At 41.3% G+C, this 26,338-nt stretch overlaps 1 protein-coding gene and 1 pseudogene across 4 annotated transcripts in view; one reads left to right on the top strand and one right to left on the bottom strand.

The window, feature by feature from the left end:
- PHF20 (PHD finger protein 20) overlaps positions 1-26,338 on the top strand; it is a 169,956-nt gene that overhangs the window by 177 nt on the left and 143,441 nt on the right. For 2 of the 4 annotated variants that reach the window (XM_053890299.1, XM_019458626.2), the window contains exon 1: positions 24,002-24,115. The exons of the other annotated variants lie outside the window; for them this stretch is intronic. The gene's annotated coding sequence lies outside the window, so the exon portion shown is untranslated. Of the gene's footprint in view, positions 1-24,001; positions 24,116-26,338 lie in introns of those variants that run through there. 4 annotated transcript variants of the gene reach the window in all.
- LOC128773557 (U6 spliceosomal RNA) lies at positions 22,494-22,606 on the bottom strand (annotated as a pseudogene).

Genomic DNA, 26,338 nt, shown 5'->3' with positions numbered 1-26,338 from the left:
CCCGGTGGCGTCTCCTCAACAGTTATCTGAAGGTTTTTCTCTCAGAGCTGACTGCCTCTCCCCTCCCCCGGGCTTCCCACCCTGGTGTCTGTCAAGGTCGCCATAAGGCAATCTAGTCCATATGGCGATAGAATAAAACAAAAAGCGTCATGTATAGATCATCCGCCAAAGGTGAAGAAGTGAAAGGCACGTGAGAAGAAAGGCAAGAAGAGACCGTACAGGGGTAGGGGCTAGAGAGATATGGGTGTAGAATAAAAACTAGGTTTTTCCGGCATTTTGGAGTCAGTGGGCTAGACACTGCTAACAAAACACGCTTGGAAATAGTGGAGAAAGGCAATGAGGAGGTGAAAAAAATAAACTTCCTTTGGCAATGAATCAGCTTTCTGCTCGGGATTTTACAGTCTGGCCTTGTGTTGGGGTTGCTATTTCTTCAAAAAAAAAAAAAAAAAAAAAGGTCCCCCATTCCCCTGGGACTCGACTCCTCGCCCCTCAAGCTCCCCAGATACCTGGCAGTTACAGTGTAAAAGCACCACTTGCTCTTTGGTCAACGCTGTGAAAAAGAAGGCAGCAGAGAGGTCGTTGGCTCTAAGGCTGCCTCCTCTAAGATAAAAATGTTTGAAAAAAATCGAGGCATTAGAAGCAAAAAATCTTACAGATAAGTCTATTAATAGCTTAATAATCGAGGGTAAGATTTGACATGAGATAATTTGGTTCGTGTAGCTGCTCCAACACTGCATGACCTTGGACTTGGACAAGTAAGTTAATCTCTTAGAGCCTATCCTCCCATCTCCTCTTGTGAAGAAGGGGGTAGTAATAATTACTAGGCTAAGCTTCTTGAGACTGCCCTAGGCTGATAATGCTCACTAACTGAATTCCCCCAGGGGGACCCTCGATAAATGAGTGCAGACCTAGTGGGGCTATAGTGAGGATTACATGAGATAATGTCTATAATGTGCCTGGCAAATATTTCATCCTCAGAAAAGTGAACTTCTGTTACTGCTAAACAATTATTTGAAGGAAATGTAGGTGTAAAGGGGCTTTACATTTCTGGTTAACCTCCCACACAGGTGTTTCTCTTAGAGGATTAGTAGATTTTACATAGTAATATTCCCTTACTCCTTTTCCTGGTAATTCATATCCTCTTAATTTTTTGTGTTGAAAATCCCAAAACACTGAATCATAATATGTTCAAGCTAACAAACAAAGTTAACTTTTGCTTTCTCTTTTCCCGTTTGGTTTTCATTATTGTGACTTGTTAATTGTGCAAATATCAAAGTATAAAGGTGGCTGGCCCCTTATTAATTTGTTCGTTTAGGAACATGACAGCACAAAATTTGACTTGAACCTCTAGACTTATTTGGGAATAGGAAGGCTGTAAGCCTTCAGTCACTTGATTATTGAATGTTTCTTAAATTGTTTTCTGTTCAAGGATGACCAGAGAGAACCTGGAAATTTAGAGCACAAACACCAGCTGGAAAACTCAGTCTCTAAAACAAATATATTTTTTATGTTTTGAAAGAAGATATTCGAAACAAAATATGCTTTTCATGCATTTTGCAAAACCTTTCTCTGTCTGGCTCACTGACTTTCTGTGTAAATTAATTCCCCTTTCATCATTTTTCCCCCTTTCATCATTTTATTCTCGAGTCATTTGAAGCAGAAGGTCATTGGTTTAAATCATCACCACCATCGAGAATATTATTATGTTCTATAATGTACAAAGAGGAGTACACAATAGCCAAAAGCTTGGGATACAGGATGTAATAGATACTAATCTTAGAGAATTTTAAAATTCAAAAAATTATTTTGCTGATGTCAGATGTCAGGGTGCCTGGCTGGCTCAGTCTGTGGAGCATGTGACTCTTTTTTTTTTTTTTTTTTAATGTTTATTTATATTTGAGAAAGAGAGAAAGAGAGACAGAGCATGAGTGGGGAAGGGGCAGAGAGCAGGAAAGAGACACAGAATTTGAAACAGACTCCAGGCTCTTAGCTGTCAGCACACAGCCCAACTTGGGGCCCGAACTTGGGACTAGCAAAATCATGACCTGAGCCTTAGTCGGATGCTCAACCAACAGCCACCTAGGCTCCCTCGACTGACCATGCGACTCTTGATCTCAGGATTGTGAGATCAAGCCCCATACTGGATATAGAGATTACTTGAAAGTAAAATCTTTTGGGTGCGTGGGAGATAGGCTAGATGGGTGAGGGGTAACTAAAGAGAGCACTTTTTATGATGAGCACTGAGCGTTGAATATAAGGGATGAATCATTGAATTCTACTCCTGAAACCAATATTGCACTATATGTTAACCAAAATTTAAATAAATAAATGAATACTAAAATATTTTTGTATTACATAAAATCTTTTAAAAAATATATTTTGCCTGGACACCTGGCAGTTAAGCATTTGACTCTTGGTTTCAGCTCAGGTAATGATCTCATGGTTTGTGAGTTCTAGCTCCAAGTCAGGCTCCATGATGACAGTGCAGGTGCCGCTTGGGATTCTCTCTCTCTCTCTTTCTCTGCCCCTCCCACACGCATGTGCCTGAGCAGCGCAGTCTCTCTCCCTCTCTCAAAAGTAAATAAACATTAAAAGTATATATATTTTGCAATGTGAGTTTTTTGATGTCAGTGTATGACTTTTATGGACAGAAAATGCTATTTTTAGGGCGCCTGGGTGGCTCAGTCAGTTAAGTGTCCAACTTCAGCTCAGGGCATAATCTCACAGTTTGTGGGTGCAAGCCCCGCGTCCGGCTCTGTGCTGACAGCTCAGAGCCTGGAACCATGCTTCAGACTCTGTGTCTCCTTCTCTCTCTGCCCCTCCCCAACTCACACTCTGTCTTTCTCTTTCTAAAAAATAAATAAATTTTTAATGCTATTTTTGATATTTGCATTTTTTAAGTAAATAAAATCTTTTTTTTTTTGTAAATAAAATCTTTTTAAAAAAATAACAAGTATAAGAGCGCCTGGGTGGCTCAGTCAGTTAAGCATCTGACTTTAGCTCAGATCATGATCTCAAGGTTCGTGAGTTCAAGCCCCGCATTGGGCTCTGTGATGACAGCTCAGAGCCTAGAGCCTGCTTTGGATTCGATGTCTCCCTCTCTCTGTTCCTCCCCCGCTTGCACTCTGTCTCTCTCTCAAAAATAAATAAAGATTAAAAAAAATTTTTTTTTGATAACAAGTATAGTCAGTCTTAGTTTCTTAAAATTTTCTGGCATTAGGGAATCTACACCTGAAATCATTGTTGCACTATGTGCTAACTAATTTGGATGTAAATTTAAAAAATAAGATTAAAAATAGTATCCAAGAAAATTTTCTTTTTCTTAAAATTTTCTAATGTAGTCTCCTATACCTTTCCAATTAAAATCATAAGTCTCAACTCAATTACTCAATTACACATATTTAATTAGAATCTTAAATATGCAAAATTCTCTTAAACATTACAACTTAATTATACATACAAAGTATCCCTGGGGTGCCTGGGTGGCTCAGTCTGTTCAGCATTTGATTTTGGCTCAGGTCATGATCTCACTGTTCGTGGGATCAAGCCCCATGTTGAGCCCCAAATCCGGCTCCAAGCTGAAAACACAGCCTGCTTGGGATTCTCTCTCTCCCCTCTCTGCCCCACCCCCATCCACACATACACTCTTTCTAAATAAATAAATAAACTTAAAATTTTTAAGAATGGTTCAAAGTATCTCAAAACAACATAAATGTTTTAAGACATTATATATATATTTAAATTTAAACCTCTCTTTGTAAAAACACACCCATAAGAGAAGATTTTATTATCTCAAAAAACTTGAGATTGACATCCCAAAAGAATTCATACACTATCTCAGAAGACCAAGGTTCCTTTTTGGCCAGAGTTTTTGACCTGGACCAAAGACTGTGGTTGCATAACCTGCCTGATAGATTCCGGCAATATTCTTGAGCCACTGACAGGCATAATGAACCTTTTTGTTTTCTTTCCCAAGTCATTATGACATCAAGAATCTCAAGGCTCTTCATATAGATAGAAATAATTTTGCCACCCCTATGATTTTGCCTGATTTGGGTATATGAAACTATCAATCCTTCCCCTTAGTACTTTGTTATCTAATCAATTTACTGATTGAATTTGGCATTTGTTTCAAAGATTTGTCTGTCTACTGGCCATAATGTCAGGGACGTTTTAGTGACATATCCTAAAGGAATGTTCATCAGCTTGAGAATGATTAGTCCTTCAAAGAAGAGATTTTTCAGGGGTACATTACTAACCATGTATTTCAGGTTGATGCCATGTACTCTCATAATAATTTTGCTTGGTATCACCAACAAAGAATCCTGTTCCTCAAACTTAAGATACAGTTTCTTAAGATCCTGTGTAAACTAGATAAGGAAGCAACAATCAATGTTTTTGCCAGAGTTTAATATTTGGTCACAAAAATACAGTGTTTTAAACTCCCATAGTTAAGGAAATCAAGAACATTAAGAGGCACTCATGAATAAGATGACAATACGGCCCATCTGTCCATCCCACGGGCAACAGGATTTCCCAAAACACTATTTTACCTTGAAAATAAAAATGAAAATATTCAATACACTATAACAAAATAGAATTTAGAACATTCTTTTGGAGTTTTATCAGTGAAACATGCCATTTACTGATTGATTCAATAAATATTTAGAACTCCAGTGCCTGGGTGGCTCACTCAGTTAAGTGTCCAACTTCAGCTCAAGTCATGGTCTTACTATTGATGATTTCGAGCCCTGCATCAGGCTCTGTGCTGACACTTCAGAGCCTGGAGCCTGTTTCAGATTCTGTGTCTCCTTCCTGCTCTCTGCCCCTCCCCCACTCACACTCTGTCTCTGTCTCTGTCTCTCTCTCAAAAATAAATAAACCTTAAAAAATTTTTTTTAGGGGCGCCTGGGTGGCGCAGTCGGTTAAGCGTCTGACTTCAGCCAGGTCACGATCTCGCGGTCCGTGAGTTCGAGCCCCGCATCGGGCTCTGGGCTGATGGCTTGGAGCCTGGAGCCTGTTTCCGATTCTGTGTCTCCCTCTCTCTCTGCCCCTCCCCCGTTCATGCTCTGTCTCTCTCTGTCCCAAAAATAAATAAAAAACGTTGAAAAACAAAAATTAAAAAAAAAATTTTTTTAATATATATAAAAAATAAAAATTTAGAGGCTTCAGTATTTTCAGCACTCTGCAGGCTGATTTGTGGGTACAAAATAAAGGCACAGTCTCAAGGCATCGCTGGGTAGTTTAGTTGGTGAAACACCCAACTCTTGATTTCAGCTCAGGTCACAATCTCAGCATCCTGAGATTGAGTCTCGAATAGACCTCCACCCTGAGCATGGAGCCTGCTTAAGATTCTGTCTCCCTGGGGCACATGGATGGCTCAGTCAGTGAAGCTTCTGACTGTGGCTCAGGTCATGATCTCATAGTTTGTGGGTTCAAGCCCTGAGTTAGGCTCTCTGCTGTCAGCTTGGAGTCTGCTCTGGATCCTCTGTCCCTCCTCTCTGCCCCTCCCCATGCTCTCCCTCTCTCTCCCTCTCTCTCTCTCAAAAAAAAAAAAAAAAAGATTCTCTCCCTCTCTCTCTAAAATCAGTTTCCAGTTTAGTTAGGAAACACCTGAAGGAACAAAAATCATGTTCAACATAGTGTTTTGCATTAAAATTTTGCATGAACTCAATACCTTGAACATCATACTATTAATAATAGCATATTTAAATGACAATAGTTTGTAAACTATTTTCTATACATTATCCCATTTATTCCTCTAAATCTGTTTATTTATTTATATCAAATGAAATTAATTGATGGGATCAGACTATGATGCAAGTGGTCACGAATCTTCTGGAAGGAGCTGATTGATGTAGATCATTATAGAGTTAAGGAGTATTTTTTCAACATTTTATTATGAAAATTATCAGTTGAGATCATTGTATATGTGCCTACCACCTATTTTCATTTTTTAAAGTTTATTTATTTATTTTGAGAGAGAGAGAGAGAGAGAGAGAGAACTCACACAGGGAAGGGGCAGAGAGACAGAGAGAGAGAGAGAGAGAGAACTCACACAGGGAAGGGGCAGAGAGAGAGAGAGAGGCTTAATTTTCAATTTTTTTAATTTTTTATTTTTAAGATTTTATCTTTGGGGCACCTGGGCAGCTCAGTTGGTTAAGGATCCAACTTCAGCTGAGGTCATGATCTCAAGGTTCATGAATTTGAGCCCTGCATTGGGCTCTTCAGAACCCACTTGAGATCTTCTGTCCACCTCTCTCTCTGCCCCTCCCTGCCTTTCAAAAATAAACACTGAAAAAAATCTTAACGGGGCGCCTGGGTGGCTCAGTCGGTTAAGCAACTGACTTCAGCTCAGATCATGATCACTGGGTTCGTGGGTTCCTTGGGCTCTGTGCTGACAGTTCGGAGCCTGGATCCTGCTTCAGATTCTGTGTCTCCCTCTCACTCACTCTGCCCCTCCCCCTCCTCCTCCCTCTCTCTCTCTCTCAAAAATAAATATTAAAAAATATATATTTTAAGAAAAAAAGTCTTAAAAACATTTTATCTTTAAGTGATCTCTACACCCATTGTGGAGGTCAAACTCACAACCCCGAGATCAAGAGTTGAGTACTCCACCGACTGAGCCAGCCAAGCACCCCTTTAACACTTTTTGAATAAATTATAGACATCAGTACATTTATCACTAAACACTTCAGCATTGCATATTCTTTTATTTTTTATTTTTTTAATGTTTATTATTTACTTTTGCAGGGGGGAGGGGCAGAGAGAGAGGGAGAAACATCTGAAGCAGGCTCCAGGCTCTGAGCTGTCAACACAGAGCCCGATCCTGGGCTCGAACTCACAGACTGTAAGATCATGACCCAAGCCAAAGTTGGAAACTTAACAGACTGAGCCACCCTGGCGCTCCAGCATTGCCTATTCTTAGCTAGAATTTAGTAGTTATGATTTTTTTAAGGAGGTAAATTTTACAGTGATATGCACAAATCTTAACTGTACTAATAGATGAGTTTGACAAATGCATACAAATCAAGTAATATTTAAAGTGAAGGAATGGTAGAAGCAGGAATAGAGAACCAGACAAAGCAATATATATTTATCCTAAAATATCCTGATTTGACTACCAGAGAACTGAATAAAACATTGCAATTTAGGAGGCAGTGTATTGTTTAAAAATGTCTGCTAATGAGGCTAAAAATGGCTCAGTTGGCTGAGCATCAGACCCTTGATTTTGGCTCAGGTCATGATCTCACAATTTGTAGGTTCAAGCCCCATATCGGGCTCTGTGCTGACAGCATGGTACCTGCTTCAGATTCTCTCTCTCCCCCTCTCTCTCCCTGTTCCTCCCCGTACTCTCTAAATAAATAAATAAATAAATAAGTTTAAATAAATAAACATTTTTTAAAAATGTATTTGTTAATAGGGGGGCACCTGGTAGAGCATGAAATTCTTGATCCCAGGGTTATAGGGTCGAGCCCCACATTGGGTATAGAGATTACTTAAAAGTAATAAACAATCTTGGGACTCTGTCAGTTGAGTGACTGACTTTGGCTCAGGTTATGATCTCACAGTTCATGGGTTCAGGCCCTGCCCCATGTCAGGCTCTGTGCTGACAGCTCAGAGCCTGGAGCCTGCTTCAGATTCTGCATCTCCTTCTCTCTTTGCCCCTCTCCTGCTCACACTCTGTCTCTCTTTCTCTCTCTCAAAAATGAAGAAACAATGATAATAATAAATCTTAAAAAAAGTATCTGCTAACAGGTCACCCTGAAGGGAGGAAAGGAAAGTACAGCAGGTCAGAACCTCCCCCACAGCAGTCCTTGGGTCCAGATAACTTCTCTCCTGAACCTCACTATTTTCTGGGAAATGGGTTTGATGCTCGGATGACCCATTCATTTGGCTGGCAGACATATACGGACACTTGATGTCGGTCCTGCGGCAGAACAGGGCCTCAAGCTGCAGTCACTGTCTAGCCCCCTTCTGTCCCTCCTCTGTAGGGCCCAGTGTAAGGATGCTGTGGGGTTGAAACAGGCTCATGATGGATCCTCAATAAACAGTAGTCAAGTGGAAAAAAAAATCTGTTAACGGAAGCAAAAAGAAATGCAATCAAGCATAACACTGCAAAAGATTTGGGATTTAAGCGAATCTAGCAATAGGAGGATCCTGCTGACGAGGCATCACAAGATGGAGATATACCTTGAAAATCATGGATGAAAAACAAAAGAAGCATCAACACACAATGATTTTGAATGAAAGCATGTGATTACATGATATGAGTGAATGGTCCTGTACAATGAACAGCCCAGAAAAAAAAGGATGTATTTAGTAGGCTCATTCATTCTTTTTTGGAGCCGGAAAAAAATAAGTCCTTAGCAATTATTTTCTGGAGGAAGCCCAAAGAGACATTATACGTCTAAATATCTCTAAATAACCAAGTCCTACATCCTTATATAAGTGAAACATCTGAGTTGGAATCTATGCAGCATGAACATGACTTGTATGCAGTGGTTGCAAAAGAAAATAGAGATGTTAGCAAGAATGTGGAAAAAGTAGAACACTCAGACATCACTGGTGGAAATGTAAAATGGTGCAACTCCTGTGGAAAACAGTTTGGCAAGTTTCTCTAAAGGTGAAATATAGAATTACCACGTGACCCAGTAATTTCACTCTTAGGTATAGACCTGAGCACTGAAGATGTATTTTCAGGGGACCTGTCTGACTCGGTAGACCATGTGACTCTTGATCTTGTTTCAAAAATACTTAATATGTTTTCAAACAAATACTATACACAAATTTTCATAGCACTACTATTTGTTATAACCGAAAAAATGGACACAATCCAAATGTTTATCAACTGATGAATGCATAAACTGTGTTTATATCCAAATAATGGAATATTATTCAGCCATAAAAAGGAAGTACTGATACATGCTACAAAGTAAATGAACCTCAAAAACATTATGCTAAATGAAAGAAGCCAGACACAATGTATTATCATAGGAAATGTATTATCATAGGAAACATTCAGGGACACCTGGGTCGCTCAGTCATTTAAGCATCCAACTCTTGATTTGGGCTCAGGTCATGAACTCACAGTTTGTGAGATTGAGCCCTGCATCATTTTTCGTGCTGACAACCTGCTTAGGATTCTCTCTCCCCCAACATCAACATAAATAAAAAGAAAGAAAGGGAAAAAAGAAAGGAAAAAAGAAAAGGAAAGAAACATTCAGAATACGTAATTCCATAAAGATGGAAAGCTGACCAGTGGTTGCCAGGGAGTGTGGGGAGGGAAGTATGGGGAGTGACTATTTAATGGGTATGAGATTTCCTTTTGGTATGATGAAAATGTTCTGGAACTAGCTAGTGGTTATGGTTGCATAACATTGTGAATGTACTAAATGCCAAAAATTAGACATATTAGCATGGTTAATGATTAATTTTATGTTATATGAATTTTACCTCAGTAAAAAAGAAGGGAAAAAAAGAAAAAGAAAAGGATCCTCTAGAACAATATGCTGGAGGGAGAAAATGGAAATGAAAAGGCCCCAAATCTCTGCTTTCTAATATATATATCTTATCGTGTAATGGCTTCATTCTCCATTTCCAGGATATTGAAATATTTCCTTTAACAAATATATACTGAATTTTTACTATGTGGCAGTCCCAGGCACTGGGAAAACAAAGGAGGACAAAAACAGTCATGGCCCCTGCCCTCCTGGAACTTACAATCTAGTTGGAGGAGGCAGGAGTTAATCAAAAGACTGTAACGAGTAAAAAGATGTACAACTGTGACAAATGCTACAAGAGAAGTTTAAGGTGTTATGAAAACATTTTAAAGGAAGATTTAGTGCAAGGAATAGCATTTAATAGGTAAAGAACAGTTCAGTCAAAGAATAGAATATGCAAAAGGCCTGGTAGCAGGAGGAAGTATGCTGTCTTTAAGGATCTGCCAGAAGGTTATGTGACTGTAGCAAAGAAGCTTATGAAAAGCCAGACCATGCAAAGCCTGCCTATCAGGTGAGTCAGTTATTAGATATTTTTTCAGCTCCAAATCTACCCTCTGCTTTATGATTTTGGGGTTGGGACTCTGCAAATACTTTGCCTTTGCCTACTGGCTCTCTGTTAAGCTCGCCTAATAGAGACTACTAGAAGAACACTGCAAGGCTCACAAGGAACGATGGAAGCCTTCCTGCTTGCTTTCTGTTGCCCTCTGTGGCATCCAGCAAAGCTTCAATTCTAGCAGTGGCAGCTCCTTCCCATTACAGCAGCTCAATCAGTTTGCAGTTTTTACAACACTCATAGAACCAGTCTCATTATTCCCTCTTCAGAGACACTGGCACTGACTGCCCAGTGTCTTCTACTGGCCGGTCTGGGTCCAAACCCCATGGGGCCCTTCCTCTGAATTCACAGACACAAGCACCTGCCAAGCAGCACCTTCTCTTCAGACATCTGAATTTCAGCTCTGTTTGGCCCTTCCTTTATTTGTTTGTTTGTTTATTTATTTATTTGTTTATTTTTAAGTTTTGTGTTTTAATAATTCCAACCTCTTCCCTTTGTTTCCTAAGCCCTAGGAGTGGTAGCTGTTCCTGCAATTACTACCAATGTGATACCTTCGATTTCTCATTTTACTTCCTCAGTTATATAGTTAACAATCCATTATATTAAATTCTCTTTGGTAAAATGTGGTTTCTGCCTCCTTAACATGAATGACGACCAGTATGTAAGGATCTGATATTTAGTCTTCAAGGTCCAGTTCAAATGCTACCTTCTATGTGTGTCTTTCCCCATCACCCTCAATTAAAATTATTCTTTTAGTTAATTCATTTTTCTTCCCTTCAGTTATTTTTTTTTTTTTTACTTTTTTTTAAAGTTTATTTATTTTTGAAAGAGAGAGAGAGCACGCGCGGGGTGGGGGGAGGTGTAGAGAGAGAGGGACAGGGGATCTGAAGTGGCTCTCTGACAGCAGAGAGCCCAATGTGGGGCTCAAACTCACAAACTGTGAGATCATGACCTGAGCTGAAAGTAGGACGCTTAACCGACTGAGCCACACCCAGGTGCCCTCCCTTCAGTTAATTCTTAATGCCTTTCTTAAGGGCTATAGGTTTTTGTTTTTCTAATCATAAGCCAAATCACACCCACATACCTAATAACATCCTTCAGTTGCCCTACAATTACATTGAAACCTCTTCACTCAAATTAACTCTGTGGATCTAAGAAATTCACCTACCAATTCAATCTAGTAGAGAAGGGTAGAGAAGGGTAGGTGTAGAGCAGACAGGAACAGGCATGGCTTCTCATCCATTCTCCTACATATTGTAATTCTGTATAATTTATTTAATCTTTTAGTTAGGTTTCACTTTTCCCAGCCTCACAGACGGCTATGAGGATTAAGTAAAATGATATGAAGAAGACTAAGTAAGATAATGTATGTGAATAACTTAGCACAGTGCTCAACTCACAGTAAACATTCAAAAACATGAGCTATATTATTCAAAAAAAAACAAAAACAATAGCTATTATTTTTGCTATTGTTTCTGATTTATCCAGCTATGAATACCAAGATAAAATGTTTGTTTAGATAAAAAAAACAATGCCTATGTATATTTATCACACTCTTCCTTACAGATTCCCCTTTACTCTCTCTGTTCCAGGCAACTGGCTTCCTTGTTGTTCCTTAAATACCCAACCTACATTTGTACCTATAAGAACCTTGCATTTATGAAGTTTTGCTTAGGACATTCTTCAAGACAGATGCAAGTCTGCCTCCTTACTATTTCCTTAAAGTCACTAATCAGATGTTAACTTATTAAAAAAAAAAATTTTTTTTTTAATTTTAGAGAGAAAGTGTGAACAGGGGAAAGGGGCAGAGGGGATTGGAGAAAGAGAGAGAGACAGAGACAAAAAGAGAGACAGAATCCCAAGCAGGCTCCACACTCAGCTAGGAGCCTGCCTCTGGGCTTGATCCTATAACTGCAGGATCATGACCCAAGGAGCTGAAATCAAGAGTCAGGTGCTCAACCGACTGAGCCACCCAAGGGCCCCTCTGTTTTAAATTCTTTTTCTCTTAGAGAGAAAGAGCATGAGTGCGGGAGAAGGGCAGAGGGAGAGAGAGAATATTCTTTTTAATATTTATTTGGAGAGAGATAGTGAAAATGGGGAGGAGCAGAGAGAGATTTTTTAACGTTTATTTATTTGGAGAGAGAGTGCAAATGGGGAGGGGCAGAGAGACAGGGAGGCAAAGAATCTCAAGCAGGCTTGCACAGGGGTTGCTGCAGGGCTCGATCTCACAAACTGCAAGATCATGACCTGAGTTGAAACCAAATCAGATGCTTAACCAAGTGAGGCACCTAGGCACCTGAGAGAGAAAGACTCTTAAGCAGGCTCCATGCTCAGCACGGAGCTTAAATGTGGGGCTCGATTCCATGACCCTGGATCATGATCAAGAGTTGAAATCTCAACTGACTAAGCCATCCAAGCACGCCTAGATGTTACCTTCTCTGTGAGGCTTTCCCTGACCATCCTCTAACTCTCTCTAACTACTTATTCCCCTTTCCTGTTTTATTTTTCTTCATAACATTTGTCATCATCTAACATACCTTATATTTTACTTATTTGTTCATTGCCCATCTCTTACCATTAGTCTACAAACTCCATGAAGGCAGGTACTTTTGTTCATTTTGTTCATTATTTTGTCTCCAGAGCCTTGAATAATACCCAAGACTACCAATGGTATGCTGATAAATTGTCTCTCTAAAAAAAACAAAAACAAAAACAAAAACAAGAAAGCCTGATGTGTAATATTTGCCATAATGTAAATATTCCCACTATTGCCTATTTTAAGCTCCAACTGAATATTTATCAGCTCTTGCAAGCCAGAAGAGGCTGGCTCCAGCAGGCCACTATATGTCAGTAACACTGAGGGACTCATTTAACTTGTCTTAAGTCTCAGTTTTCCCATCTGTGAAATATCTGTGGGATAATAATAATACCTACTTTATCAAGTTGAGACAAAAGTTAAATAATTTAATACAAGTAAGGCACATAAATCAGTAGCTGTAACATAGTGTTAGTTTCATTATTTTTTATTATTTATATATTTATCACGTTTACTCTTCTCTATTTGCCACCAACACTTATTTGTCATTTCCGATATTTTTTTTTTTGCTACATTTTCCAATGCTTGTATTGATTGAAACAGGGCTATCAAGTTCTATGGTGTTCTTTGATCCATCAACAGAATACCTAGTTTGCTGGCCATGGATTTGATGATAAGCAACAGGTACAAAATTTTGGCAAACATTTCTCAAGATGATGACTTATTTCTTAAAGTTTATTTTTATCTATTTTGAGAAAGAGAAAGAGAGGGTGCAAATGGGGTAGAAAGAGAATCCCAAGCAGGCTCTGCACTGACAGCAGGAAGCCTCATGTGGGGCTCACACTCAGAAACCGTGAGATCATGATCTGAGCTGAAATCAAGACTTGGATGCTTAACCAACTGAGCCACCCAGGTGCCCCTCAAGATGGTGACTTATTATCATATTTCTCCTTGTGTTCATGATTTTTAAAAATATTTTATTATTAAAAATTTTTTTTTAAGTTTTTATTTACTTACTGAGAGAGAGAAAGAGAGAGTAGGGGAGGGGCAGAGAGAGAGGGAGAGAGAAAATCCTTAGTAGGCTCCACACAGCATAGGGCCTGACGCAGGACTCAAACCCATAAACCATGAGATCGTAACCTGTGCTGAAGTCAGACACTTAACCAACTGAGCCACCCAGGTACCCCTTTTAAGATTTTGTTTTTAAGTATTTTCTACACCCAACATGAGACTTGAATCACAGCCCAGAGATCAAGAGTTGCATGCTGTACTGAATGAGCCAGCCAGGCACCCCATTTTTTAAAAGGATTTTGGGGCACCTGGGTCGCTCAGTCAGTTAAGCGTCTGAATCTTAATTTTGGCTCTTGGTTTCAGCTTAGGTCATGATCTCACGGGTTGTGGGTTTGAGCCCTGCATGGGTCTCTGCATTGATAGTTCAGGAACTGCTTGGGATTCTTTCTCTCTCCCTCTCTCTCTGCCTTTCCCCTGCTTGTGCTCTCTCTTTCTCAAAATAAACTTAAAAAAAGATTTTATTTTGAAGTCCTGTGTTCATAATCTATTCATTGATTTTGATCATTTTCCTATTGGAGATTCTCCTATAATGGAGTGCAGTGGTTTCCCACTGACAGTTTGGGGAGCACAGAGGAATCCAGAATGCCCTATCATCTGTTTTACCCCACTTTTTAATCTGTTTGTAAAGTCTCAGATGGCCTGTATCTCCATGCCTAGAAAATATCTGTCCTTAAATACGTTCGTGTTTTATCCTCTAGGAAGTTGGCCATTATCCTGCCTACACTTGTTAGACTCCATCAATCTCTCATTATTGCTCTTGTTGGATTGTAATCCAGCTTACACATTTGCCTTTACTACCAGATTGTGAGCTACTCTGAGAACATGGACTGCTTCTCCTTTATCTCTATCCTTCCCCTCTCCCCTAGCTCCTAGCATCCTGCCTGGAATGTACTGGTTGTTTAACAACTATTTGTTGAATTGGTTGGGGTTGCTTTGGAGATGCATCAATGTAAAGCCGGGATATAAAAAGGAAAGATGAAAGATCTTCTCAGATATAGAGCACGTTGCCCAATGACAATTAAGTATAGACAAGCAGGGCATGTTCTCACACAGACAGGAATTCTGTACAATTCGATTGCGTGGGTGAGTTGAAAAGTCAGAGACGATTTCTTTGGAAAGATACATAAGTACTAATTTGTGAAAGGTCTTCCATGCTCTGCTAGCCAGTGATGTGCTGGAGGGTTTGTACCAGCTCATGAACCAATTATTAAATGTCCAGGAATTTGTGGAGCCAGTTGATCTCACACTGGTAGTTTGAAATCAGCCCCAGTGTGAATATTTACACTACAGATAGATCTACACATGCTTAAAATCGACCTGTTATTTTTTTCTCAGTTGTTCACAGGCCACTGAAAAGTTTGGGACATCACATTTAAAGAGTTGTTAAATCTTATAAGGTTGTTATAAAGATTAGGTGAGAAAATAAATGTGTAAAGAAACTTAGAATAGAGGGCATAATGGAAGTACTCCAAAAACATTGTTTGATATTGCCATCCATGAGAAATTTTAAGTACCTCTTTCATGCTAGACATTATTCCATGCACTGGGGATATAGCAGTAAACAAAACAAAGTCCCCACCCTTATCAATTTTAAATTCTGAGGATATGAAAGATTATTATTTATTCATTTATTTTTATTCGTTTATTTTAATGTTTATTTATTTTACAGAGAGAGAGAGTGCATGAGCAGGGGAGGGACAGGGAGAAAGGGCGACAGAAGATCGGAAGCCAGCTCTGCTGACAGCAGAGAGCCCAATATGGGCCTTGAAGTCACAAACTGTGAGATCATGACCTGAGCTGGAGTTGGGTGCTAAACCGACTGAACCATCCAGGCACACCTGAAACAGATCTTAAATTTTTTTTTTTAATTTTTAAAAATTTTTATTTATTTTAAAGAGAGAGAGAGAGAGAGAGTGCGTGAGCAGGGGAGGAACACAGAGAGGGAGACACAGAATCCTAAGCAGACTCCAGTTTCTGAGCTGTCATCGCAGAGCCTGACACTGGGCTTGAACTCAGGAACTGTGAGATCATGACCTGAGCCGAAGTCAGACACTTAACCAACTGAGCAACCCAGCGCCCCTTAAAAAAAAAAAAAAAAGTTTTATTTGTTTAAGTAATCTCTTCCCCCAACATGGGGCTGGAACTCAAGACCCTGAGATGAAGAGTTGCATGCTCTTCTGACTGAACCAGCCAGGCACCCTAAATAAATACATATTAAAAAAGGGGGGGGGGTAAGATAAAGATTTGAAATACAATAGGAAGGGGACATAGGCAAAGGTGAGTGTGTAGGAGTGAAAGAAAAAATTGAAAATCTATAGGGAATATAAATATAAATTTTATTTCCCCATCTGGCCTTTGAAAAGTCAGAGGTCCTACCCCAAGGCATCTGATGGGAGGACAGAAGACTTCTGGGGCAGGGAGAGTTAAATGTGGGCAGGATCCAACTCTCTTGTAATTGTCAGGTTTTGTCATTTGGGTTTTTATGGCAATTTTCATCTCTACTTTAGCCAAGTATGCAGAGGTTTTTGCCTCTATTTTACCTCTTGCAATGAAAAGCCTCCCCTGAAAATAAAAGGAGGAGGAGGGATGATGATTTAGCAACTAGGATAAATAAACCTTTGACAAGTATAGAGACCCAGAGGTGCCTGGCTGGCTCAGTCAGAGGAGCATGTGACTCTTGATCTTGGGATCATGAGTTTGAGCCCCACTTTGGGTGTAGAGATTGCTTAAACAAATAAGTAAACTTTAAAAAAAAAAGCATGAAGACCTAAAAAGGGTTTATGAAGAAGCAAGGAAAAAAAAAAAGACAATGATATAGTCAAAGAGAGCAGAAAAAGTGGAATAAGGTGTGAGAGTACCTGGGACTACCTGTTTCTCCATAATTATCACCCAGTGACTTTTAGAGTGCTATTTAGAGCCTGGAATTTGGAATTAAGATTGGATGTGAGATATGGTTTTAGTCCCAAGGAAACCGTGGGCTGTGCTGGGTTGGGTGAAGTCACGGAGGTGAGATTTCAAATGCACAAGTGTGGGGCAGCAAGAAGGTGAAGAGAGCTTTTGGGTCTTAGTGAGTCAATAAGCAGGCAAGAAGAAATCCAGTGGGATTTGGGCAGCAGAATGTCAGTTATTAACGTTCTTCACCATCACCACCATCATCATCACTTTTTTTTTTAAACTTCAAATACATGTAATTACACGGATATACTCAGGATATACTCATATTCTTGGTTCACTATTTTCATTAAGCCAGCCCAACTCCACTTTTTCTCTTTTTCTCCTGTATTGAATATACAAGGCTGTTTAATGGAACATTGTTTATAACAATTGGAAACGTTATGAATGATCATCACTAAGAATTAAAAATAATTTTTAATGTTTTATTATTTGTTTTTGGGAGAGAGAGACAGAGACAGAGTGCGAGCAGGGGAGGGGCAGAGAGAGGGAGACACAGAGTCTGAAGTAGTCTCCAGGCTTTGAGTTGTTAGCACAGAGCCCAACTCGGGCTCAAACTCACAAGCTGTGAGATTATGACCTGAGCCAAAGTCGGAAACTTAATGATTGAGCCACCCAGGCACCCCACTAAGAGAATTATTTGTTGCAACATTGTTTCTCTTCCCCCCTTTTTTAAAATAAAATATCTCCCCAAACCATCATTTAAATAATTAAAAAAATTTTTTTTTAACATTTATTTATTTTTGAGACAGAAAGAGACAGAGCATGAATGGGGGAGGGTCAGAGAGAGGGAGACACAGAATCTGAAACAGGCTCCAGGCTCTGGGTGGTCAGCACAGAGCCCTACGCGGGGCTCGAACTCATGGACCCCGAGATCATGACCTGAGCTGAAGTCGGACGCTTAGCTGACTGAGCCATCCAGGCGCCCCTTTTTTTTTAAAAAATAATTTTTTTAAACGTTTATTTATTTTTGAGACAGAAAGAGACAGAGCATGAATTAATTTTTAAAAATATTTATTTATTTTTGACAGAGAGACAGAGCATGATGGGGGGAAGGGCAGAGAGAGAGGGAGACACAGAATCTGAAGCAGGTTCCAGGCTCTGAGCTGTCAGGACAGAGCCCAATGTGGGGCTCAAACCCATGAACCTCAAGATCATGATCTGAGCCAAAGTTGGACGCTCAACCGACTGACCCACCCAGGCACCCTCATCATCAATTTTTTAATCCTCCTGAGACTGGGCTTCATTTTAGCCAAAACCATGTTCTATCTTAAGTAGGTTTTCTTTTTTACCCCCTTTTCACTTTTTCTTAATGCAGCATCGTTTATGAACATTGGAAACAAAGTGAATGGCCCCTCTTTGTTTGAGTTACACTTCCTTAGCCTCCATTCCCAGTCTCATTTCCCTACATACCTGAAACTATCTGTTTATGTATGTTATATTTGTGGATAGAATAGAATTTTTAAATGTTGTTCAATATATAATATTTTCCTTAATGGCTTGTCCTTTCATGCTTAAGTATATTTTATTCTACATCAAAATCATCAAGATAATTTCTGATATATCTCTTTTAATGACACATGGGGGGGTGACATTGACATATATGATACACACAATTGTGCAGTGTGTTATACACATTTGTAAGTAGAAACTAGAACATTACTCATTTCTTTCCTTACCGGGAATGAAAGTAAATGAGACTAAGATAATGGGAATAATTTTGAAACTGCTTCTGTCGCTTAAACTATAAATAAATTGCTGGATTTTAATTATTGCAAGTAACAGATTACTTGCGACACATTTTGCAACTGTGGAGTTATATATCTTTGCGGAATCTATAGAGAGCAAATTGCAATCTCTAACAAAGTTATAAATGCATATATTGCTGTGGCTCATAGCTTCCATTTCTGAGAATTTAGAGTACAGTTTGTCTGTGCACATGTGCTTTACAATTTGTAAATGGAACATTGTTTTTAAACTGCAAAAGATTGGAAGTACCTGGGTGGCTCAGTCAGTTAAGCATCTGATTCTTGATTTCTGCTCAGGTCATGATCTCATGGTTCATGAGATTGAGCCCTGCATCAGGCTCTGCACTGACAGCTCAGAACCTGCTTGGGATTCTCTCTCTCCCTCTTTGCCCCTCTCCCACTCACATGTGCATGCTTTCTCTCTCAAAATAAATAAATAAACATTTAAAAAGAAATAAATTGCAAAAGATTGAAAGCAACCCAAATTTCCTTCAATAAGGGACTGATGAAGCAAATTATAGTACATCCACACAAGGAATACTATGCAGCAATAAAGTAAAACAAGATAATGAGGAAATTATTTTTATGCCATTGTACAAAATGTATTCTAGGGTGTCTAACCTTGTTTAGCAAAAAAAAGTAAGATGGAGGACAACATATATAAATGCTTCCTTTTGGGGGCCCCTGACTAGCTCAGTGAGTAGATCACGTGACTCTTGATCTTGGGATTGTGAGTTGAAGCCCCACATTGGTGTAGAGATTGCTTAGGAAAAAAAATCTTAAAAAAATGCTTCCTTTTGAATAAAAGAGTCAGAATATATTTGAATTTATATACATATATATATATAGAGAGAGAAATCCTGAAAGGGGGCGCCTGGGTGGCTCAGTCAGTTAAGTGTCTGACAGCCTGTTTGGGATTCTCTCTTCTTCTCTCTCTGCCCTCCCCTGCTTATGCTTTCTCTCTCTCTCTCAGAATAATTAAATAAACTTAAAAAAAAAAAACAACCTGTGTGGCATTAAAAAAAAAAAAGAAATCCTTAAAGTCTTCCTAAGAAAGTAAGAATAGTGATTAACCAGTGGAAATAGGACCAATGACAGACAGGAATTTGAGGGAACTTTGTATTGTATACCTTTTATATAGTTTCTGGCATTTGAACCATATGACAAACCATTAACTATTTAAAATTAAATTATAAGACTTTTGGGGAGTGGAGCACCAGGAGATTTAGAGACTGTTCATTTCATCAACTTTTTAAACCTCCATTCCATTCTTTTAGTCCCTAGGGCTAAACTCCTCCCCCCTTTCTCTTTATCTCTGATTGGCATGAGTTTCAACTCACAAGAAATATGCATTAAGTATGCTTAAAGTACAGGGAACAGTGCTAGGTATTGGGGTCCCCAAGGTACAGAGCTGAACAGGACATAGTCCCTTGAAGTGGTCCAGGGGAATTTTATCACTCTTTTTAGTAGCTAGGACAAGAATAAAAAAATGTTCTCTCCTTTTCCTCTTCTCCCTCCCTTCTTATAATCTTGCAAAATGTTGGAAATTCCTACTTAATTCTCCTCCCCCTCACCTGGAGAGCACTAAGGCTCAAGAACTTTCCATCAGGTCCAGACTGGAAGACCTCAGGCCAGGGCCAAGACTCAACTTGCTTCCCTTGGGCCCCTGGCGCCTTGTGAAGGTTCTTGGACCTCTCAGATGCTGCTGTGACTGTGGTTTCCGGCTTCCTGAGTTCTCACACTCAGCTGGGTGCTGCAGATATCATGCCCCAGTTCCTGCTCTGGAGACTGACAGGCTCAAGCTTGGTGATGCTCTGAGTATATGGGGTCTGTTCAGTATGAGTCACAGCTAAGGGGCTTGATTTCTATTTTAGTTTTCCCCTTTACTCTGGACAGACTCATTGTAAATACCTTGGGGTTGCATAAGGACAGAGTGTAAAGGTTTGCTAGCTAGAGGCTGAGAAAGATTAGTTTTCTCTAATTGAATATCCTATCTCACTTAAGGCCTTTAGTTCTGCTTCTCTTTAGTCAAGGACATTTTGAATACTCCAGGTGATGACGAATCTAGGAAGGAAGCAATCAGAAAATCATTTATATAGAGCTTTGCAGTTTATAATACATTTTCTCATATGCTATTTAACCTAAATGTGACAATTTAAGAAGAAAAGTAATGAAGAGTAATGAAGAGTAATGAAGAGATGCTTAGGGAGTGAGAGGACTTTCCGTGTAGCTACTGAATGCCTCTTGTGCTGCTGTATACCTTGGGTGTATGCACAATTTTGTTGTGGAGCTGTCATTTTACAGGCTGAAGCCGGGGTTCTAAATTGGTTAGATACTTAGCAGGAGAGATTCTACTCTGTGGAATTGAGGCTGCTTTACATTCATTCACTTATTCACTAATTACAACTATTAGTTGAATGCCTATTTTGTATGAAGAAAGGATCTAAGAAATAATTGGGAGGTTGAGACCAACTACTAGTGAGATGCTGAAGAGGTTGGTTCTTAAGGCCCAAAGATGGATGCTGCCAGGGAGGCAGTGGTAAGACCAGGCTTTTGATCAGAATTTGGCAAATGGAGTTCTGTGACTAGCAGCCAGTGAACATCCAGTTTAGAAGAAGCTGGCAAACCAGGTTTTGCAGGAATCAGAAAGAGTTTAACTCTCAAGATACTTTATTCATATCTGCATCAAGTTATTTTTGCCTGGCCAGCATCAATTCTCCCCTCCCTCCCCAATTTGCGGGAATATCCTTAGGGGCAGATTGCGCCTCTCCTCTTTCCCTGGCAGCTTGAACTAATTCATGTGACCTGAGATTGACCAATCAACAGCGGCTCCTGGCCAAGATTTTTTTTTTTTTTTTTTTTTTTTTTTTTTTGCCTTTTAAGTGAGTGACTCAAAGACAAAAGGATGTTAGGATTGAATCCCAGCTGTGGTGTGTAGTGCTGCTGGCAGAAGCAGCTGCTTCCTGGTGAAGCTCCTTTTCTGTCTGCTGATTTTCCAAGCCTGCCCTCCTCCATGCTCTAGGCCCTCGATATCCTTTTTTTTTTTTTAAGTTTATTTATTTATTTAGAGAGAGCGAGAACGCATGTGTGAGCAGGGGAGGGGTAGAGAGAGAATCCCAACCAGGCTCCATGCTGTCAGTGTAGAATCCCAGGTGGGGCTCGATCTCACGATTGTGAGGTCATGACCTGAGCCAAAATCAAGAGTCCAGCTGCTTAATGTACTGAGCCACCCAGGTGCCCAGTCCTCAATATTTCTGTAATATAGTTCTCTTCTGCTTGTGTTGGCAACAGTGTCAGTGATTGTACTTGCAACAGCCAAAGAGAATTTTAACTTACAGGGGTGCCTGGGTGGCTCAGCCGGGCAAACATCCGACTTTGGCTCATATTATGATCTCACAGTTTGTGAGTTTGAGCCCTGTGTCGGACTCTGTGCTGACAGCTGGGAGCCTGGAGCCTGCTTCAGATTCTGTGTCTCCCTCTCTGCCCCTTCCCCGCTCACGCTCTGTCAATCTGTCTCTCAAAAATAAACATTAAAAAAATTTTTTTAAAGAATTTTAACTTACAAATTGTGATGATGTTTTTAAACTTTTTTAAAAGTTTATGTATTTATTTCAAGACAGAGAGAGTGAGCAGGGGAGGGCTAAGAGAGAGACAGAGAGAGAGAATCCCAAGCAGGCTCCTCACTCTCAGTGCAGAGCCTGATGTGGGGCTCAAACCCATGAACCGCGAGATCATGACCTGAGCTGAAACCGAGAGTCGGACACTCAACCGACTGAGCCACCCAGGTGCCCCCAAACTGTGATGATTTCTTTTCCAGGCTTTGAGATCCTTGACAGTAGGGCCCAAATGCCATTCTGCCCTGTGTCTTTGGTGCCCAGTTCAAGCGTGGATCTCAATGCATACATGTTGAATAAGTGAAGAAACATGTTGTATTTATGCAGGAGTATTGAGTCTGGGATTCTTGACATTACTATGGTTGTGGGACAATAAATTCTCCATATGCCACAACAGCCACTAACATTTGAATGATTTCGTGTTAAACCAAGAAGATCCTGGGAAGGTCCTTTCTTAGCTGTATTGGAGCACTTAGCTGAGTTTATGCAGGTGGTTCTGGTCCTCAGATTCCTGAAAAAAATTTGTTTACAATGGAATATTTCACTAATTTGCATGCTGTCCTTGGGCAGGGGCCACACTAATCTCAGTATTGTTATAATTTTTGTATATGTGCTGCCAAAGTGAACACAACTGAAGCTTTTGTCCCTGGTTTCCCAGAACCTCTTCCTAAGAGCATTGCCCTCTGCCCCAAAGTAATGCCCTCTTCAAGCCTGATAGGCTTCTCTTTCCCTTTCATTCTTTCCACAGATACACATTGAATATCTATTATTTGTCAGGTTTGACAATTCAGTTAATATAAGACAGCCCCTAATTCTAATTTAGGAAATAGACAAATACAATCAAGAGAACAAATGAAATAATTAAAACTGTGTTAAGTGCTTTGTTGAAAATGAACAGTGATAAGGCAGACAGTAATTGTCATGGGGCAGGCATGTGATGGAGGGAAGCTCTTCTAGATAATGTAGCTGAAGAGAGTTTCACTGAGGAGATGATAAACTGAGACCTGCATGATGAAGAGTCAGCTTTGCAAAAAGCAACAGCTTATTCAATGACCCAGGAGCTGGAAAAGAACTTAGAAAGAGCCATAGAAACTGACAGAAAGTGTGGCCAGGGGATGAGCAAGGGTGAAGGATGCAGATGAATAGACAGATTTGTTGTTTTAAGCAGTACAGTGACATAATCGGACTTACATTTTACAAAGTGCAATCTGGCTGCTTGGTCTTTCCAATGTAAAATAAAGTCCTCATTGGCTCATAAATAACAATTGTTTAGCACCTCTCCTTGGGACTTCCAAATTCCTTTGGGAAAACATATCATACCCTTTTGGTGTGGTTGCAACTCTGATCTCGCTCCCCAGAGGCAAACTACAGGTCCTCTCCACACCAGCAGTTGGAATCCTTTCCTAGGAGTTAATGAGGCGAAGTAGAGAAGGTATTAGTGCAAAGACCCCGAGGCGGCAAGCAACCTGGCTTGAGCAGAGAACGTTTGGAAAGCGGGATGTGAGAAAATGTGAGACAGGTAGGTTAGGTTCAGCCTTTGAAAAGCCTGGTTGATAGGCTACCATGAAGATTAAGATTTCAATCCGAAGAACAGTGAGCAACGGGCTTTGAGCCGGGGATGGCTGTGATTATACTTGAGTTTTGAAAAGCTTCCACCTCTGTATGTGAAGAACAGATTGTAAAGGAAAAGGGTAATGAGATGGAGGGGACCACCATCATCCAAGAGAGAGGTGGTTTAGACTGCAGTGTTGGCAATGGGATGGAGAAAAGTGGGAGGCTTCGAGACGCATTTAGGAGACATTATTCACAGGTGATGCATAGTGTCCAGTCCCAGGCTTCGTGTAACCTCAGTGGTTATGGGCGAGTGGGGACTTCGTGCTGTGGATCCGGGCGCCAGCGTGGTTCCCGCGCGTCAGGGCAGGGGGCGTGGCCCGCCGGAGCCGTCGCCACGGGGATCGGGCGGGGCGGGGCCGAGGGCGGGGCAGCTGGGGCGCTGCGTCACTCGGTGGTGGCGATGGTGCGTGTGTGTGGGGGGCGGGGGATACGCTGGGCGCGTCCCGGGGGTCACGTGGTGCGCAGCACGCAGAGTCCTTCTGTCGGTTGGTCCTGGAGCGGCGCAGCCGGAGCGGGGCTGTGAGGTGAGCTCGCGGCGAGGCGCGGCGAGGAGAAGCCGGCTGGCTGGGGCCGGGTTGGGCCGGGCCCACGCCGTGCGCGCCGTGCTAGCGGGAGCGGTGACGGCCTCCACCGCTGCTCGGGTTCCCTGCCCGGCCTCGCTCCCGTCCCGGCCCCGCTCGCCCAGCCCGGAGGGAGGCCCCGGGACCGCTGTTGAGAGCGTGGCGGGCGTGCGAGCGGCGCCCAATCCCCAGGGCTGCCCTAGGGAATGACGGCGGCCGCGGCCAATCAGCGCCGCCCGAGGGGGCTGGGCCGCGGGGTGCGGGCTTGGGGCGCGGAGCGGGCCGTGTTGGGGGTGGGGGGTAAGGGCTAGGGCTAGAACCTGTGCTGTTGTGGCCCCCGAGAGCTCCACCACCAGCCTCTGCTGTTGCCTTGTGCTTTGGGAACGCGTTTTCTTTTATTGGCTCTTTTATCCTATTCTGGGGAGCACACCCCTTTCTCAAGCCCCTGACTATGGGAGTGTCCCCTTTCTCTATAGTTTAGAAAATGTGGTGCACCCCCTTTCTTAAACTCCAGCCCTGGGGTTTTATCTTAATTTCCAAAGCCCCTCAAACTGAGGATGTACCCCATTTCCCAAGCACCCACCCCCAAACTGGGAGGACACTCCCTTTTCCGAGCCTCAATTCTGAATACGCACTCCATTTCAAATTTTGGGGTTTGCCCCATTATTGAGTCTCAGATCTGGGGTCCAATAGCCAACGTTTTGGGGATATCTATATTCCCATAAATCCAAGGAAGAATCCCGTTCTCCAGGCCCCAGATCTTGCAATATGCTTTCCAAGATTTCTTAAATTTGGGGGCCACTTCATTTCCCCAGCCCTTCAAAGGTGGGGGGTGCACCTCATTTCCAGAGTCTGCGATCCAAATCCTGAAGTTTAAAGATAGATATTTGCAGTTGCACAAATAAAAGAATTCACTGCTTTTTCTAGTCACTGTATTCTTGGGGTTGCACCCATTTTCATGAGTTCCTCAAATTGAACTACCTTATTTCCTGGAGAGATTGGTTTTCATTCTGAAAGTGTATTTATTTCCTGTGCCTTCAAGATGTACAGAGTCCACCCTTTTTGGTTACACAGTTCTCAGGGTGCAGCCACCTTCCTGATGCTTATTAAATCTCAGAGGGCACACATTTTTTCTGTCCTCTCATTTCCCGGCCATGATCCTTGGTTCTTGAGCATGCCTCCTGTTCTTTTTAGCTTTTCTGTTATCCAAGACATTCTCATTCCTCAGTTTCCTTTCTTCTTTGGAACCCCATTTCCCTTTTAGGTGCTCTCCCTGTTGGTCAGGGCACCCATTTCCTCTTCCTTTGGTGAATGCGTATCTTTCTTCAGCACAGCACTTTCTCTGCTTCTGTGGCCTTTTTTCTGAGCACACTTCCTATAGTCACACCTCCTGAATTCCCCTCCCCTAAGGGGAAGATTCCCCCTCCTAAAGGGTGCCTGCATGTGTGTCTACTTTATCTTTTATCTTTCTGTTTTCTACTAACAGAAACTCTTCTGTCTTGGTTCGCCTTATCCCATTTTCTGCATTTTTCTGAATCCTAACTCTCTTTGGACGCCGCTCTGCTTACTGGTGTCTTTAGAGGTTTTCCCTTTTCTACTCATATGGGAGGTGTGGCCTCAGGTCCAGGACTGCCTTACCCCCCAGCATGGGTTTAAACTGGAAAGGAATCCCTTCGCATTTCTTTGGTTGTTCACAGGACTCTTTATTATCTGGGTAGTTTGCTTCCTATAAGATTCTGGTTAGATGGGTACTGTTTTCTTCTTTGCTTTTTTCCCCAGTATTGGGAAAAAAATCTGAAGAGATTCTTCTAGTCTTGCTTCCAGCTCATTAAGCTTCCTCCCTACTTTGGCTTTCTTCCTTCCTTTTATCAAGAAAAGAGGTCATTTGGAGGAATCTCTTCGTCACTCTTTTTGTTCTTGTCTCTGAGGTGCAGGTGGGGGATGGATACTTATCTCCCCCCATCATTTTCTCACATGTCTGCCAAGCCTTGTTCCCAGTCCCCACCTTAAAATCTCTAAGTATCTGGGACCTCTTGTCTCTTAAAAGCCTCTCAGTAGGTTCTTTCTTTTGTATTACCCTCTGCCTTTCCGGATCTTATTCAGGGCTTCTCTGCCTGCACCCCTAACCGGATTAATTTCTCCACAGCTGGAATCCCAAGTGCTTATGGGATAATGATACATCTGACC

Source organism: Panthera pardus, unplaced genomic scaffold (genome assembly GCF_024362965.1).
Source record: "Panthera pardus isolate Hobbes unplaced genomic scaffold, ASM2436296v1 HiC_scaffold_25, whole genome shotgun sequence".
In the NCBI taxonomy this organism is placed as follows: domain Eukaryota; kingdom Metazoa; phylum Chordata; class Mammalia; order Carnivora; family Felidae; genus Panthera; species Panthera pardus.
Note: the sequence above shows the minus strand (reverse complement) of the source record. Positions and strands in the feature narration are given on the sequence as shown.